Source organism: Oncorhynchus mykiss, chromosome 11 (assembly GCF_057628025.1).
Source record: "Oncorhynchus mykiss isolate SJ-2025 chromosome 11, ASM5762802v1, whole genome shotgun sequence".
NCBI classification, from domain to species: domain Eukaryota; kingdom Metazoa; phylum Chordata; class Actinopteri; order Salmoniformes; family Salmonidae; genus Oncorhynchus; species Oncorhynchus mykiss.
In genome coordinates this window covers 79,062,501-79,081,927 of record NC_143032.1, presented here as the reverse complement: position 1 = coordinate 79,081,927, position 19,427 = coordinate 79,062,501, and the positions used below count along the sequence as shown (strand labels likewise).

The 19,427-nt window shown below is 42.4% G+C and overlaps 1 protein-coding gene across 3 annotated transcripts in view; it reads right to left on the bottom strand.

Moving 5' to 3' along the window:
- The window catches only part of LOC110536416 (uncharacterized), a 55,369-nt gene extending 38,017 nt beyond the window's left edge, over window positions 1-17,352 (bottom strand). For 2 of the 3 annotated variants that reach the window (XM_090191199.1, XM_090191200.1), the window contains exon 1: window positions 17,132-17,352. The gene's annotated coding sequence lies outside the window, so the exon portion shown is untranslated. The remainder of the gene's footprint in view (window positions 1-17,131) is intronic. The other variant, XM_090191201.1, reaches the window with a different exon arrangement.
- Between the last annotated feature and the right edge of the window lie 2,075 nt (window positions 17,353-19,427).

Genomic DNA, 19,427 nt, shown 5'->3' with positions numbered 1-19,427 from the left:
TAAATTACACATAATTTAGAAGACCATTTCATAGAGAATGTTAAAACTGGACTATGTTTATATGTTTAGTAACTATCTTTGAAGAGATTGGGTCTAGATATCTAATTTACATACAGTACATTTACATAATGGCAAATAAAAGTATGTGAACCCTTACAATTTCTGCATAAATTAGTCATCAATTTTGATCTTCATCTTAGTCACAACAATAGACAAACACAGTGTGTTTTAAACTAATAACACACAAATAATTGTATTTTTCTTGTCTATATTGAATACCTAATTTAAACATTCACAGTGTAGGTTGGAAAAAGTATGTTAAAACCCTTGTATTTAATAACTGGTTATCTGACCTTGCAGATAATTGTACGTGTTGGATACAGAGAAGATGTAGTCATTCAGAAATTATATTAAACACTATTATTGCACACAAAGTGAGTCCATGCAACTTATTAAGTGACTTGTTAAGCACATTTTTACTTCTGAAATTATTTAGGCTTGCCATAACAAAGGTGTTGAATACTTATTGACTCAAGACATTTCAGCTTTCCATTTTTAATTAGTTAGTAAAAACATAATTCCACTTTGACATTACGGGGTATTGTGATGTCACGATGGGGTATTGTGATGTCACGATGGGGTATTGTGTGTAGGCCAGTGACCAATAATCTCTATTTAATCCATGTTAAATTGAGGCTGTAACACAACAAAATGTGGAAAAATTCAAGGGTCTGAATGCTTTCTGAAGGCACTGTAGATAACATTTTATTTGGGAAAAAAATATGTATTATTTTACAGATAGAAAGATTTTTTAAAAGTATTTATCCACAATCTGCTCTGGACAAAATGCTGGACTTCATCCAGTGTCCAGAAAAATGGATTTGTGCAATATGCAAATATGTGCATATTTAATGAGCTATTGCCTCATTTGCATGTTGTAATAAAATATTTCATAACATGTTTAACCCAAAAAAGTATTATATTTTGGTCTACATTCAACTGGTAAAATGTGATTATTATTTGATTAAGGGGAAAAATTGCCCTATGAGTGTGTGTTGCCTGGCCTTAAAGTACCAGGTTTTGCCCAGTAGATGCTGCTGTTTTTGCTACTGCCACACCCTTTTATCAATGTTGCTTGTCTCGTGAGCACAACATTTTCTTTACAACTTTGGGTAAAAAAAACAATCGCTTTAGCTCATGTTGAAAATAATAATAATAATGTCATCCTCAATTCAAGCCAGTCCTCCATGAAACCAAAGCAGTTTGTCCTTCTCTTAGGTTTAATCTAGGTCCAGGAAATGGCCCCTATGTTTGTGATTTATTCCCTTTAAAAAAAGGTCTGGATTAGACCATCCCTGGTGAACAAGCAAATCATTAGGCTACAGCAGATATAATGGCTTCAATGTTATGGTCTCTAAAGGTCTTCAATGGTAAAAGTCCAAAGCACATACTGTATAGTGTTTTACAATGGTAATGGTATTGGGTTTGATGGTAAATTACACTAATCGCAAGACATATAAAGAGGTGTTTTAATACATTTATTGACAAACAGAAACCTGCCATGCAACAGTCACTAGTCCATTTCTCAATAGATTTGTTTGGGGTTGTAGGAAAAGTCTTCATGTGAGAATTTCACCATAGGCATAGCCCTCTCAGAGAGCTGCCATGTGTTGGACTCTTCAAGGGGAGTTGGGTTGAAGCATTAGCTGCTAAGAGAAGGAAGAACTCAATTGCTTTCATGGAGGACTGTCTTGACTTGAGGATAACCACACAATTTATTTGAATTAAAAGCAAAAGCTATTGGTATTCTACCCAAAGTTGTAAATGTTGTGATCCATTGAATAAATGCAAGAGACCAGCTAAATTGATATAAGGGTATGGCAGTAGCAGAAACAGTAACATCTAGTGGGAAAAACCTGGTACTTTAACATTCATTCATAGGGGAAAATGCTAATTTGGCTAATTTATCTGAACAGTGAGAAAAAAAACAATCAAATTCACTAAGAATACATTACATAGTATGAATAAACAATACTCCAAGCCGCAGCTTCATACTACTTGTCAAACATAAATCACTGATGATGTATACTGGATGTTGGGGTCCTTGGATGGCTTTTGACCATTCATTTAGATTCCTTAATCACTGTTTAGAAGAGGTTTGGTCCAAATCAGATATTGGGTACTATATTTATTTAATATTATATGAAGCCTATAAATTGAAATGCCCAAATTGGGTGCAATAAATTAGCTTAATTTCTCAGTGTTCAAATTATCTTTCAACAAAATAATGTTTCAGGAATATTAATCTTCTGTTTCTAACGATATAAATAGTTTCAGAACAATCTAAGATGGTGGGTGTTGAAGTCCTCTTTCTGATGCTTTTTGAGGTGGAATTACTCTGTGGACTAAAAACACACAGTCACACACAGTCACACACACGCTCCAATGTCATGGCACACAAAGCATGTCAGTCATACAAACATAATAATTAGCAAAAATGTAACCGGTCATATGCATCTATTAACCATTACCATACTAATACTACAAACAAACTGAACACGTTTGTCTGACTTAGAGGCACACCAAACTGCCCCCGAAGCTAACATTGTAGGCTAACATCTCAAATCACTTTACATTACCATTTTTTTAAAAACAGTTTTGTCATTTAGCAGATTCTCTCATCCAGAGCGACTTACAGTTAGTGCATTCATCTTAAGCTAGCTAGTTGAGACAACCACATATCACAGTTGTAGTCAGTACATTTTTCCTCAATAAAGACGTTATCAGAAAAGTCAGTGCTATTAGGAAAATAAGTTTTAAAAATGCATGCGGTGGGATAAGACTGAGATGTCTTATTTAAGATAATCTTTGAAGAGGTAATCACGCCCTGATGAGGAGCACTAAGCTAATGTTAACACTATGCTAATGTTCCAAACTGCTCTGAGAGAAGAACTGCCAAGGGAATAACAACAGGCCACCACATGCTGAGAGAGAGAGAGAGAGAGAGAGAGAAAACACTAAATCTGTTTTCAGTTTTAACAGCAGAATGGATCTACTGTCAGAGTTCCAAACCTCACGGCCAAGAGACAGTGACTTCTTAAAGATGTAATTAACTGAAGATGTTATAACGCCAGTTGGATCATTTGATAACGGGTTCTTCTCAATCTGTTTTTGCTTCCTCAACACTTGTTGAGAACCAGAAAGAACACTACGTTCTAGCTAGCATTTCTCCAACAGGAAACACAAGTTCTGCAAGTTGATTATCCTGTTATGACATAAGACCAGCCTATGTTTAAATCTACCTGTAGACTAAGACAAGTAAACCAAACTATGATGCAAAATGTAGTACACACTGAACCGAAGTAACAATGGACAATAACTGGTTAGGATCTCCGTTTGTGACCTTCAGTACAATTAAATCAACAATATACTGAGTTTGTCAACAAAGCAGGCATTTATCTATAAAAATATAAACGCAACACGTAAAGTGTTGGTTCCATGTTTCATGAAATAAAAGAACCCAGAAATGTTCTATATGCACATAAAGCTTATTTCAATCAAATTTTGTGCCGACACACGTGCTTAAATCCCTGTTAGTGAGCATTTCTCCTTTGCCAAGATAATCCATCCACCTGATTAAACAGCATGAGCATTAGGCAGGTGCACCTTGTGATGGGGACAATAAAAGGCCACTCTAAAATGTGCAGTTTTGTCACAAAGCCACAGAGGTCTCAAGATTTCAGGGAGTGTGCTATTGGACTGCTGACCGCAGGAATGTCCACCAGAGCTTTTGCCAGATAATTAAATGTTCATTTCTCAACCATAAGCCACCTCCAATGTAGTTTTAGAGAATTTGGCAGTATGTCCAACCGGCCTCACAACCGCAGACAATGTGTAACCACACCAGCCCAGGACCTCTACATCTCCCCTATGCACTCAGGGTGAATTGTGGAGTGGTAACGTGCTTAACTATGCCGCTGCTATAAACTCTGTGTTTAAAATGGTGCAGTTCACACATATTTAAGTGTTGAGAAATAAATAAAGTAGGAATGGAAAGCTGGGATCCCCCTCTTTTAACAAAGACCATAAAAACTACTATTTTGCCCGCGATTGCAGGAATTGTTGTGCATTGACTGCTTGTCAGAATGCACGTTTCTCTTCCTGTGGCACTCGTAACTTGCATGCGCCTCAAGATAAATATTTATCTAGAGAAATATTTATCTTGAATAAAACACACAACAACGAGCCAACTAGGTAATTCAATAAACTATTCTACTGTGGGGTTGTCAGATTGTTGTAGTCATCACTCGTTTTGTTTGCAGAGGACTGTTCTACCATCTTCAACCTGCTCCTCAACGCAGCACCACAGCTACACGACAGCAGCGGAACCCCTGGTGCACAGATATCTACATACACAACGGAGGAGAACGGCTCAAAATAATGGAATGTAGCAAATGGAATGGCATCAAACACCTGGAAACCATGGAAACCATGTGTTTGATGTATTTGTTACATTCCACTGATTCCGCACCAGGCGTTACCACGACCGCATCCTCCCCAATTAAGGTGCCACCAACCTCCTGTGATACACACAGGAAGACACATGAAGAAATAAACACACTCTATATGCATGCACACACACACACTATTGTGCACACACACATATGCACCAGTGAACATACGCAAATAAACATGCACACACAAGGCCATATAAAAACACTCAATGCATGTATAGATTCAAAACATAAACAACAAACACAAACAAACACAAACAAACACAAAACAACAAACAACAAACAACAAAGCCTAACAACAAACATAAACATAAATCACAAACATAAACAACAACACAAACAACAAACATAAACAACAAACACAAACACAAACAACATTCATAAACAACAAACCAAAACATGTATGGACACCTGAATAAATATAAACACACAATAATGGACCACAATTTACACATTATACACATTAACACTTTCCATGTGGTTTGTTCCAGTCCCTGTTGCAATGCATACCCCCCTCTCTCTCTCCTCAGTCCGTTCCAGTGCATACCCCTCACTCTCTCCTCAGTCCCTGCTCCAGTGCATACCCCTCTCTCTCTCCTCAATCCCTGTTCCAGTGCATACCCCTCTCTCTCTCCTCAGTCCCTGTTCCAGTGCATACCCCTCTCTCTCTCCTCAGTCCCTGTTCCAGTGCATACCCCTCTCTCTCTCTCTCCTCAGTCCCTGTTCCAGTGCATACCCCTCTCTCTCTCCTCAGTCCCTGTTCCAGTGCATACCCCTCACTCTCTCCTCAGTCCCTGCTCCAGTGCATACCCCTCTCTCTCTCCTCAGTCCCTGTTCCAGTGCATACCCCTCTCTCTCTCCTCAGTCCCTGTTCCAGTGCATACCCCTCTCTCTCTCTCCTCAGTCCGTTCCAGTGCATACCCCTCACTCTCTCCTCAGTCCCTGTTCCAGTGCATACCCCTCTCTCTCTCCTCAGTCCCTGTTCCAATGCATACCCCTCTCTCTCTCTCCTCAGTCCCTGTTCCAGTGCATACCCCTCTCTCTCTCCTCAGTCCCTGTTGCAGTGCATACCCCTCTCTCTCTCTCCTCAGTCCCTGTTCCAGTGCATACCCCTCTCTCTCTCTCCTCAGTCCCTGTTCCAGTGCATACCCCTCTCTCTCTCCTCAGTCCCTGTTCCAGTGCATACCCCTCTCTCTCTCTCCTCAGTCCGTTCCAGTGCATACGCCCGCTCTCTCTCCTCAGTCCCTGTTCCAGTCCCTGTTCCAGTGAATACCCTCTCTCTCTCTCTCCTTAGTCCCTGTTCCAGTGCAGACCCCTCTCTCTCTCCTCAGTCCCTGTTCCAGTGAATACCCCTCTCTCTCTCTCCTCAGTCCCTGTTCCTGTTCCACTCTCTCGCCCCTCAGTCCCTGTTCCAGTCCCTGTTCCTGTTCCACTCTCTCGCCCCTCAGTCCCTTCAGACATGAAGTTCAGCAGTGGACGCACCATAAAGTTTCCTGTACTTGCACAACGGGTTTCCTCAATCTCTGCCCTTCTTTATTGACAGAATGTGCACTTTCACATGGTGTCTGTCAATGAGTTCATACTATATGTTTGACTACAACAGTTAAAAATAAATTCACGTGACAAATCTCACTCAATATATTCCTCCTCACATCTTAGCCCTACACTATGAAACAGGCCTGTAAGAAGAGACGCAGGTACAGGGAGTGAAGGTTTAATAGCTGACGGACATGAAACGGAACAGGAACAGCGTCTGGACATGAACACTTAACAACAATTAATGGGGACACAGGGAACACCACAGAGGAACAGACAGATATACAGGGGGTTATCAACCACGGAAGGAATCCAGGTGAGTCCAATGAGCGTTGCTGTATAATGATGGTGACAGGTGCGTGTAGATAAGAGTAGCCTGGTGCCCTCAAGCGCCAGGGAGGGGGAGGGGGAGCAGGCGTGACAAGTAAACATTCACAGGACCAGACGGATTACCAGGACATGTACTAAATTACTTCTATGCTCGCTTCGAGGCAAGCAACACTGAAGCATGCACGAGAGCATCAGCTGTTCCAGACGACTGTGTGATTACGCTCTCCGTAGCCGATATGAGTAAGACCTTTAAACAGGTCAACATTCACAAGGCCGCAGGACCAGACTGATTACCAGGATGTGTACTCCGAGCATGCTCTGACCAACTGGAAAGTGTCTTCCCTGACATTTTCAACCTCTCCCTGACCAAGTCTGTAATACCTACATGTTTGAATCAGACCACCATAGGCCCTGTGGCCAAGAACGCCAAAGTAACCTGCCTAAATGACTACCGACCCGTAGCACTCACATCTGTAGCCACGAAGGGCTTTGAAAGGCTAGTCACACCATTATCCCAGAACCCCTCGACCCACTCCAATTAATATACCGCCCAAACAGATCCACAGATAACACAATTGCTATTGCACTCCACACTGCCCTTTCCCACGTGACAAAAGGAACACCTATGTGAGAATTATTTTAATTGACTACAGCTCAGCATTTAACACCATAGTGTCCTCAAAGCTCATCACTAAGATAAGGACTAAACACCTCCCTCTGCAACTGGGTCCTGGACTTCCTGACGGGCCGCCCCCAGGTGGTAAGGGTAGGCAACAACACATCAGCCACGCTGATCCTCAACATGGGGGCCCCTCAGGGGTGTGTGCTTAGTCCCCTCCTATACTCCCTGTACACCCACGACTGTGTGGCCAAGCACGACTCCAACACCATCATTAAGTTTGCTGACGACACAACAGTGTTAGGCCTGATCACCGACAACGATGAGACAGTCTATAGGGTGGAGGTCAGAGACCTGGCAGTGTGGTGCTAGGACAACAACCTCTCCCTCAATGTGAGCAAGACAAAGGAGTTGATTGTGTACTACAAGAAAAGGTGGGCTGAACGTTAACATTGACGGGGCAGTAATGGAGAGGGTCGAGAGTTTCAAGTTCCTTGGTGTCCACATCACCAACAAACTATCATGGTCCAAACACACCAGGACAGTCATTAAGAGGACACAACAACACCTTTCACCCCCCCCCCCCCCCCCCCGAGGGGTTTGTAAACTAGCTCCGCCATTTCATCGTCCCCCTGAATGCCCATCTGTTAGCCTGTTAGCCGCGGCCTGCTAGCTGTCCAGATCACATCGGACTGTTAGCTTAAGAGGCCCATCGGACAATTTCTTTGGCCACCATACCTATTTTGCCAATTGGCCTGGTTTACCACACGGAGCCCTGTTGATACGTCTGCCGACGTAATAGCACGAGTGGGCCACAACGGACTTTCTTCCGTCGCGACGTCCCTCCAAGGCCCTTTTTCTGCTAGCTTGCTTGCCCTGGCCCGCTAACTGCCTGAAGCCACTCACTGGACTCCTATGATTCACTAGGCTACGCATGCCTCTCGCTAACATCAATATGCCTTGTCCATTGCTGTTTTGGTTAGTAATTATTGCCTTATTTCACTGTAGAGCAGACCACCGACGAGGGGTTTTCTAAACTGGCTCCGCCATTTCATCGTCCCCCTGAATGCCCATCTGCCTGTTAGCCTGTTAGCCGCGGCCTGCTAGCTGTCCAGATCACATCGGACTGTTAGCTTAAGAGGCCCATCGGACAATTTCTTTGGCCACCATACCTATTTTGCCAATTGGCCTGGTTTACCACACGGAGCCCTGCTGATACGTCTGCCGACGTAATAGCACGAGTGGGCCACAACGGACCTTCTTCCGTCGCGACGTCCCTCCAAGGCCCTTTTTCTGCTAGCTTGCTTGCCCTGGCCCGCTAACTGCCTGAAGCCACTCACTGGACTCCTATGATTCACTAGGCTGCGCATGCATCTCGCTAACATCAATATGCCTCGTCCATTGCTGTTTTGGTTAGTAATTATTGCCTTATTTCACTGTAGAGCATCTAGCCCTCCCCAATACGCCTTATCTAACACTTTGATTCCACCTACCACACATGCGATGACATCACCTGGTTTAAATTATATTTCTAGAGACAATATCTCTTTCATTGTCACTCTATGCACAGGTTTACCCCCACTGTATTCGCATCCTACCATACCTTTGTCTGTTCATTATGCCTTTAATCTATTCTACCATGCCAAGAAATCTGCTCCTTTTACTCTCTTTTCTGAAAGTATTTGGCAACCAGTTATTTTACACTTTAGCCATACCCTTATCCTACTCCTCCTCTGTTCCTCTGGTGATGTGGAGGTTAATCCAGGCCCTGCAGTGCCCAGCTCCACTCCCATTACCCAGGCGCTATCATTTGTTGACTTCTGTAACCGTAAAAGCCTTGGTTTCATGCATGTTAACATTAGAAGCCTCCTCCCTAAGTTTGTTTAATTCACTGCCCTAGCACACTCTGCCAACCCGGATGTCCTAGCCGTGTCTGAATCCTGGCTCAGGAAGACCAATCAAAAAGCCTGAAATTTCCATCCCTAACTATTAAATTTTCCGACAAGATAGAACTGCCAAAGGGGGCGGTGTTGAAATCTACTGCAGAGACAGCCTGCAGAGTGCTGTCTTACTATCCAGGTCTGCACCCAAACAATTTGAGCTTCTACTTTTAAAAACCCACCTTTCCAGGAACAAGTCTCTCACTGTTAGCGCCTGCTATAGACCACCCTCTGCCCCCAGCTGTGCCCTGGACACCATATGTGAACTGATTACTCCCCATCTATCTTCAGAGCTAGTGTTGCTAGGTGACCTAAACTGGGACATGCTTAACACCCCGGCCATCCTACAATCTAAGCTTGATTCCCTCAATCTCACACAAATAATCAATGAAGCCACCAGGTACAACCCCAAATCCGTAAACACATGCACCCTCATAGAAATCATCCTAACCAACTTGCCCTCCAAATACACCTCTGCTGTTTTCAACCAAGATCTCAGCGATCACTGCCTCATTGCCTGCATCCGAAATGGGTCCGTGGTCAAACGACCACTCCTCATCACTGTCAAACGCTCCCTAAAACACTTCAGCGAGCAGGCCTTTCTAATTGACCTGGCCTGGGTATCCTGGAAGGATATAGACCTCATCCCGTCAGTAGAAGATGCCTGGTCTTTCTTTCTTTCACCATCTTAAATAAGCATGCCCCTTTTAAAAATGTAGAACCAGGAACAGATATAGCCCTTGGTTCTCTCCAGACTTGACTGCCCTTGACCAGCACAAAAAATTCCTGTGGCTTTCTGCATTAGCATCAAATAGCCCCCGTGATATGCAACTTTTCAGGGAAGTTAGGAATCAATATACACAGGCAGTTAGGAAAGCTAAGGCTAGCTTTTTCAAGCAGAAATTTGCATCCTGTAGCACAAACTCCAAAAAGTTCTGGGACACTGTAAAGTCCATGGAGAGCACCTCCTCCCAGCTGCCCACTGTACTGAGGCTAGGAAACACTGTCACCACCGATAAATCCACTATAATTGAGAATTTCAATAAGCATTTTTCTACGGCTGGCCATGCTTTCCACCTGGCTTCCCCTACCCTGGTCAACAGCCATGCACCCCCCACAGCAACTCGCCCAAGCCTCCCCCATTTCTCCCTCAACCAAATCCAGATAGCTGATGTTCTGAAAGAGCTGCAAAATCTGGACCCCTACAAATCAGTCGGGCTAGACAATCTGGACCCTTTCTTTCTAAAATTATCTGCCAAAATTGTTGCAACCCCTATCACAAGCCTGGTCAACCTCTCTTTCGTATCGTCTGAGATTCCCAAAGATTGTAAAGCAGCCGCAGTCATCCCCCTCTTCAAAGTGGGAGACACTCTAGACCCAAACTGCTACAGACCTATATCTATCCTACAATGCCTTTCTATGGTCTTCGAAAGCCAAGTTAACAAACAGATTACCGACCACTTAGAATCCCACCGTACCTTCTCCGCTATCTGGTTTCAGAGCTGGTCATGGGTGCAGCTCAGCCACGCTCAAGGTCCTAAATGATATCATAACTGCCATCGAAAAAGAGACATTACTGTGCATTCATCGGCGTATTCATCAACCTGGCTAAGGCTCTCGACTCTGTCAATCACCACATTCTTATTGGCAGACTCAACAGCCTTGGTTTTTCAAATGATTTCCTCGCCTGGTTCACCAACTACTTCTAGAGTTCAGTGTGTCAAATCGGAGGGCCTGTTGTCCGGACCTCTGGCAGTCTCTATGGGGGTGCCACAGGGTTCAATTTTCGGGCCGACTCTTTTCTCTGTATACATCAATGATGACGCTCTTGCTGCTGGTGATTCTCTGATCCACCTCTACGCGGACGACACCATTCTGTATAATTCTGGCCCTTCTTTGGACACTGTGTTAACCATCCTCCAGAGTTTCAATGCCATACAACTCTCCTTCCATGGCCTCCAACTGCTCTTAAATGCAAGTAAAACTAAATGCATGCTCTTCAACCGATCACTGCCCGCACCTGCCCGCCCGTCCAGCATCACTACTCTGGACTGTTCTGACATAGAATACATGGACAACTACAAATACCTAGGTGTCTGGTAAGACTGTAAACTCTCCTTCCAGACTCAAATTAAGCATCCCCAATCCAAAATTAAATCTAGAATCGGCTTACTATTTTGCAACAAAGCATCCTTCACTCATGCTGCCAAACATACCCTCGTAAAACTGACCATCCTACCGATCGTTCGACTTTGGCGATGTCATCTATAAAATAGCCTCCAACACTCTACTCAACAAAGTGGATGCAGTCTATCACAGTGCCATCCGTTTTGTCACCAAAGCCCCATATACTACCCACCACTGTGACCTGTATGCTCTTGTTGGCTGGCCCTCGCTTCATACTCGTCGCCAAACCCACTGGCTACAGGTCATCTACAAGTCTCTGCTAGGTAAAGCCCCACCTTATCTCAGCTCACTGGTCACCATAGCAGCACCCACTCGTAGCATACGCTCCAGCAGGTATATCTCATTGGTCACCTCCAAAGCCAATTCCTCCTTTGGCCGCCTTTCCTTCCAGTTCTCTGCTGCCAATGACTGGAACGAACTGCAAAAATCACTGAAGCTGGAGACTCATATCTTCCTCACTAGCTTTAAGCACCAGCTGTCAGAGCAGCTCACAGATCACTGCACCTGTACATAGCCCATCTGTAAACAGCCCATCCAACTACCTCATCCCCATACTGTTATTTATTCATCTTGCTCCTTTGCACCCCAGTATCTCTACTTGCACATTCATCTTCTGCACATCTACCATTCCAGTGTTTAATTGCTATATTGTAATTTACTTTGCCACCATGGCCAATTTATTGCCTTACCTCCCTTATCTTACCTCATTTGCACTCACTGTATATATACTTTTTTTTCTTTCTACTGTATTATTGACTGTATGTTTATTCCATGTGTAACTCTGTGTTGCTGTATGTGTCAAACTGCTATGCTTTATCTTGGCCAGGTCGCAGTTGTAAATGAGAACTTGTTCTCATCTAGCCCACCTGGTTATATAAAGGTGAAATAATTTTTTTTACTTTTGTGTCCGTTTCCTCCAGCATCTTTACAAGGTCCTTTGCTGTTGTTCTGGGATTGATTTACACTTTTTGTACCAAAGTACGTTCATCTCTAGGAGACAGAATGCGTCTCCTTCCTGAGTGGTATGACGGCTGCGTAGTCCCATGGTGTTTATACTTGCATACTATTGTTTGTACAGATGAACTTGGTACCTTCAGGCGTTTGGAAACTGCTCCCAAGAATATAACAGACTTGTGGAGGTCTACAATTTTTTTCTGAGGTCTTGGCTGATTTATTTTTATTTTCCCATGATGTCAAGCAAAGAGGCACTGAGTTGGAAGGTAGGCCTTGAAATACATCCACAGGTACACCTCCAATTGACTCAAATTATGTCAATTAGCCTATCAGAAGCTTCTAAAGCCATGACATCGTTTTATGGAATTTTCCAAGCTGTTTAAAGGCACAGTCAACGTAGTGTACGTAAACTTCTGACAGACTGGAATTGTGATACAGTGAATTATAAGTTAAATTATCTGTCTGTAAACAATTGTTGGAAAAATGACTTGTGTCATGCACAAAGTAGATGTCCTAACCGACTTGCCAAAACTATAGTTTGTTAACAAGACATTTGTGGAGTGGTTGAAAAACGAGTTTTAATGACTCCAACTTAAGTGTGCGTAAACTTCCGACTTCAACTGTATATACTGGTGAATAGGCGGTGTCAGAGGAAAGTCCAAACCCTTGTCAAAGACCCCAGTCACCTAAGTCATAGACTGTTTTCTCTGCTACCGCAGGGCAAGCGGTACTGTAACGCCAAGTCTAGGACCAAAAGGCTCCTTAACAGCTTCTACCCCCAAGCCATAAGACTGCTGAACAATTCATCAAATGGCCACTGGACTATTTACATTCACACTCCCCTCCCTCCATTTGTTTTTTACGCTGCTGCTATGCTGTTTATTATATATGCATAGTCACTTCACCCCTACCTAAATCTATAAATTACCACGACTAACCTTTACCCCCGCACACTGACTCGGTACCGGTACCCCCTGTATATAGCCTTGTTTTTGTTATTTTATTGTGTTACTTTTTATTATTTTTTACTTTAGTTTACTTGGTAAATAGTTATTGAACTGCACTGTCGGCGCATGTGACAAATAAAGTTTGATATGATTTTAACTTCCATTCTCTCAGGCACAGGGTACAATGTATGATTTTACCTAGCTAACAAGCCACAATGAGATGCAAAAATTCAAGTTTTCTGTCATTGACGTTTGCCTTCTGATGTGATTGGTCTGAAGCCAAATCCAAACTGACTTCCCTTGACACTTTTTTTGGTGTGCCAGGACCAATCACAGCTGAGCTCTCTCTGTTTAGCTCAATGCTAATTGGCTATTATTTTATTTAAAGGCCAAATAGGCCAAATGCTCGCTGGCTTCCCTTGCATTCAGTGCTACAGGCAGCAACAATGTCATACTCTTTTTGACCAGATATCAGAGCTGGAATGTGGATCTAACTAACGCTAGTTAGCTTAAGTAAACCCTGAGTAGATCTATCTAGCTTTGTAGTTCACCCCTCCGATATCATCAGAAGGCTATAATAATAATAATAGGTCTTTAGTAAGGAGGAAACTCACCTCATCCACCACCAATGTGCAGCACCCACTTGTACACAACTTGACTCATCACAATGCTACTTGTGTCTGGGTTATCAAGAACAAGTTAGAAGCTATATGTTTGTGCTACTTCCTCCACAACCAAGAAAACAGACTCAGAATGCAGTGTGTAGATATCTATGTTTTGTGTCACTGCCTCACAAACATCCATGTAACATCACATATTATGAACAGAGAAAACAGGGCTGTTATATAAAACTGGTCGTTATACAGAGTCGAGTATATAGAGCTCCAGCTGTGTGTGTTTTCATTTGAACTGAATGGTGACAGTCTCAATTCCCTTATTTCTGTCTGTCAGTCTGTCTCATCCACCTCTGTTTCTGCTGGCACACCCTGTAATGTCAGAGGCCATTAACAGCCAAGCATAAAGTCTGTGATGTGTGTTGTGTGTGTTTGAGAGAGAAAGAAAGTATGACGGCGAGGCAGACCAACATGTCTGTAAGTGAGAGAAAGCCAAAGTAAGTGTGGGCCCAATTCAGACTTTATGCCTTCCTGACGCACTTCTCAGTAGTTGTTGTTCAGACTTACCTTATGAAGGTGCGTTACAGGCTTCGCAGGCGTGGTTCCTTGGAAATGCTGAATAAATCAATTCAAACGCTTAAAAACTTCTCACTTGCTGGCCAACAGATTTTCTAGTGGAGTTTTCATTCAATAGGGTTTTTAGTACATTTATCTTAAGCCGTCCCTTTAAGTTGGAATTTTGTCCACAGACTCAATAGAATACATGGAGAGAACAGGTTGAGAATATTATGGACCAATGAATGAAAGCCATCTTAATATATGCATAGTAGTCTCTGTTTCAGAACCAACTGGTAGATTTTTTAAAAATACTCTGATCTTGTAGATTATTTAGGATTATGAAAGTATTTATGAGTCATAAACAACTGGTTTGGAGAGCCTTTATACACAACAACAACAACAAAACGATGGTTTGATTCATTCTGAAAATGTCCATTCCTTAATCCATGGTAATGTTGGAAGATTAGTGTACATATAATTATAATAGGGAGAATAGTGTACAATAGTAGACTATACCCTCATCTATTGCCTGTACTAAGCATTGAACTGTGTGATGACACAGCTAAGTATTGCACCATGCGTTGGGTTCAAACTGTTATGGCTTGGTCTGCGCTCCGCACCATAACGATTTAATTAGCCCACATGTCTTTTTTTATATCATCACCTGTAACTAATGATCCTCAGCAACAACCACATGGCACACTATGCTCATGCTTAAGCTCAAGGTCAGAATATGCATTGAAAGAAAAGAGCATAAAAAGGGAATTACGTTCCATTTAAGCGAGTTTAACTCGGGTCGGATTCAGGCCCAATGTGTGTAATTCCATTGAAACCCAGATGTGCTCCACTCCTCCCTCCCTACACACCCCCAGGACAGGGTGTTAGTAGTGAATACTGTACTGTACTCCATTTCTCTCTCTCTCTCTCTCTCTCTCTCTCTCCCTACACGCCCCCAGGACAGGGTGTTTTTAGTGAATAGTAGAGTGATCTATCCTCCTTCCGTCGGTTGGGGGTCCTGCATACTCTGGGCATTACTGACTCAAATGAACAAAATTAGTTGAAAGATTTGACTCTGTTGACTGAATGAGTGGAATAGATCAGAGTCAGCAAAAAGAGCCGAACTTCCCATCACTAGTACCCAAATAAAATATTAAGTCAATTTAGGAGAGAAAGTGATATCTTGAAGACAACATAACTAAAGTACCTAATAGTTGGGCAACAGGCTCTATATCACTTTTACGTAACATCAAACCAAATATGGAGTTGTTTTCAAGTGACTCCTCACCCCCCCCCCCCCCCCCCCCCCCCCATAGAGTTTTAGCTAGCGGTGGCTAAAATTCGCTAAATTTGTGGTGGTTGTTTAAAAAATACATTTAAAAAAGAACACTGGATTACAATTTCTCATGGCCCATAGACTACTTTTATGGTAGGAAAAAGTCTAACATCATGTTGTAAAATAGTGAACTACCCCTTTAGCCATTGCCATTGCATTGGATACAAACAGGGTGGAGTGGGGCATTGCACATGCAAGTTCACATGTAACAAGTACAGTAAAAATGCAGATAACATTTGAAATACCCTCCTGGTCTCTTTTTTTCCCTACTTCACATAACATTTCACATTTATTGTGCATTTTGGGACCTAAACCGTTTTAATCACAAGAAAAAATGTAAAATGCTTCTTCAAAATAGGCTACACATTTGAACTGCCGTCAAGCTAAATCCAAAAAGTAACCAAGTCAACATGAAAATCAAACCGAAGAGTATTCCTAGAATGTAACTAAATGTTTCCAACGCAAAAAAACAACCGAACTGCATAAAATGCTGACTACGCAGTTATCACGCACACGTTTGCATAGGTGGCGCGCAGGAATATTGAAATCCTGTTCTTTCACGATATGAAGGCATAACATTTGCAATGATTATTCACAACTTTCTTAATATACCAGCATTACTAGGCTATCCCTCACGTTTGGAACAAAAAGTTCAACAACAGAATGGGGAAACCAAGAAAGAGAGAGTGAGAAGAAAGAAGGGGGGGGGGGTATTTTTTGCAAACACAAAAGAGTGGGTGTGTACTCTACTCTGCCTTGTAGCCATGCTGTACGACTAGAATCCAACACACACACACACACACATACTACTCGAAAAAGAAGTTATGAAATAATGATCGAAATAAAGCCAAGCAAAGACCATTGTGAAGCAAGTGGTCGGTCTACTTCATTCGAACCTGTCAACCAGCTGATCACACAGAAATCAAGTAGTGCAAGTTGAAAGGCTTGTTGTATTTACTGTATTTCGCACGACAATACATTCGATCTTTAAACGAATTCACAAGGAAAACATAGGTCTACTGCCCCATTAATAAACCAATACATTGGCAGAATATAGGCTTTATCTAAACATAACAATCTACGAATTTACATTTAGCCTATGGAACCGACTTGGCGGGAGAGCGACATGCATTTTACCTTTGCTAGACCTGGGTTGCGAAATTACCGTCGTTTTCCATAGCATTAACAACTGAACTCTATTACCTAAATGCCCTCCGTTCCGTACCACTTACATAACGTATTGTGCAACATACTGCCCATGAATTCGGGATGAAATCACGGTCTGATGGACATTTAACAAAGTCTTCATCCTGAGATTGGAACATTTTGTTCTCGACCTATTGAGGTCATATATTCTCTCTGCAAGTAAAAAGCTTTGATCTAAGATACATTCAGCTGTTTATAAAACCTAGTGGGGGCTCCGTTTGTTTTGAAAAAGCTTTCTGGAGTGACTGGGTTCAAACAATCCCTAATCCAACCAGTGCGTCCGAGATGCTGATCAAACTTGCTCAATAAACGCACAATAAAAATACCGAATTATTCACCCATACAAAACGAGTGCGGCGCGTAAAAGAGCCGTAAAATAACAATATAACTCACGTTCGTTCTGTTGAAGAATGTTTTCTCCGCGAATAAGTCTTTTATTTATTTAAATTCCGTACGTAAACATCAGTGATGGTATTATTATGTGTTGGGCCTACGTAAATCTGTGCTTGCTTTAGCGCATGCTCGCCTCACATTGCCCGGTGCAGTTACCCATAATTGCGTGCCCAAGCGGCCAACTGGAGATGAGTGCGCACGCACAATCTCGTTACATAATCGACTTTGCCTGCAGTCAAAATACATTTTAAAACATTTAAATGACCCCAAAAGACAATACTTATTTTACGTATTTTCTGTTTGATGAATTATCAGACGAATAGCCTATTGAATTAGAAAATATTAAAATAAAAATATTTATATAGGCTGTTAATGACACAACATATAAACTATTCCGCGAAATATTTTGTCAATTGATACATTGTTAAACCTCTCTAGCCAATCAGCATCGCATATTACTGGGCGAAAGCCTGCCTCTTTCGTGGGGGTAATATCTAATATGTCAAAATAATGATTTCTGATTATGTCATTACAATGTAATTAAAATGTGAATGAATTCAGTCATCTCTTCAATGAAGGTATTTTAAAAAAAAGGTTAAAATAGCTAAAGAAAATAATCCAATAAAAGCCTACATAGCAAGACATTTGAGTGACCTGAGTCTGAAGATTCCTGAAAAGAGAAACAGGAGAGACAACACAACAGCGAAAGGTTTTTTTTTTTTTTTAAATGACAAGAAGAATTGATCAACACATGTTTCCATATCAGATGTTATTGATGGGTTTTCTCTAAACCAGTTAAACTGTGCAGGGCGGCAAATACTAGTTGTTAAGAGCGTTGTGCCAGTGACCCGAAACGTCGCTGGTTCAAAGCTCCTGTAATCGCTCTGGATTAGAGCGTCTGCTAAATTACTCAAATGTAAATGAATGCAACTATAACTTCCTCTCAACACACATTTATTCTATTAAAATGGAATTGATCAACGATCAATCACACAAACTTCTCATTTTCATGTTTGAGAATATTTCAATGTCATTATTCCTTCATCACCAAACTTTACAGTTGGCACTATGCATGGTCCAACCACACAGACAGCGTGGTGAAGAAGGCGCAGCAGCGCCTCTTCAACCTCAGGAGGCTGAAGAAATTTGGCTTGTCACCAAAAACACTTTTACAGATGCACAATCGAGAGCATCCTGTCGGGCTGTATCACCGCCTGGTACGGCAACTGGTCCTCCCACAACCGTAAGGCGCTCCAGAGGGTAGTGAGGTCTGCACAACGCATCACCGGGGGCAAACTACCTGCCCTCCAGGACACCTACACCACCCGATGTCACAGGAAGGCCAAAAAGATAATCAAGGACATCAACCACCCGAGCCACTGCCTGTTCACCCCGTTATCATCCAGAAGGTGAGGTCAGTACAGGTGCATCAAAGCAGGGACCGAGAGACTGAAAAACAGCTTCTATCTCAAGGCCATCAGACTGTTAAACAGCCACCACTAACATTGAGTGGCTGCTGCCAACATACTGACTCAACTCCAGCCACTTTAATAATGGAAAAATTAATGTAATAAATGTTTAAAAAAACAATGCCACTTTTATGTGTTTACATACCCTACATTACAGGTAGCGTTCTCCTGGTATCCGCCAAACCCATATTTGTCCATCAGACTGACAGATGATGAAACGTGAGTCATCACTCCAGAGATTTCATGAAGCTCTCGACGAACAGTTCTTGTGCTGACATTGCTTCCAGAGGCAGTTTGGAACTCGTTAGTGAGTGTTGCAACCGAGGAAAGGCATTTTTACATGCTTCAGCACTCGGCGGTCCCGTTCTGTGAGCTTGTGTGGTCTACCACTTCGAGGCTGAGCCGTTGTTGCTCCTAGACGTTTCCACTTCACAAGAACAGCACTTACTGTTGACTGGGGCAGCTCTAGCAGGGCAGAAATTTGATGTACTGACTTGTTGGAAAGGTGGAATCCTATGACGGTGCCACGTTGAAAGTCATTGAGCTCTTCAGTAAGGCCATTCTACTGTCAATGTTTGTCTATGGAGATTGCATGGCTGTGTGCTCGATTTTATATACCCGTCACCAACGGGTGTGGCTGAAATAGCTGAATCCACTCATTTGAAGGGGTGTCCACATACTGGTGTATATATAGTGTATCACATGAATACAACAGTATGCAATTGGTATACAAATAACCATTGCATACCACTTCAACATCAACTAATACACTAGAGCGATGAGGGTTGCAAGGGAAATGAAACCCCTCTCAAATTCATGGACAGCTC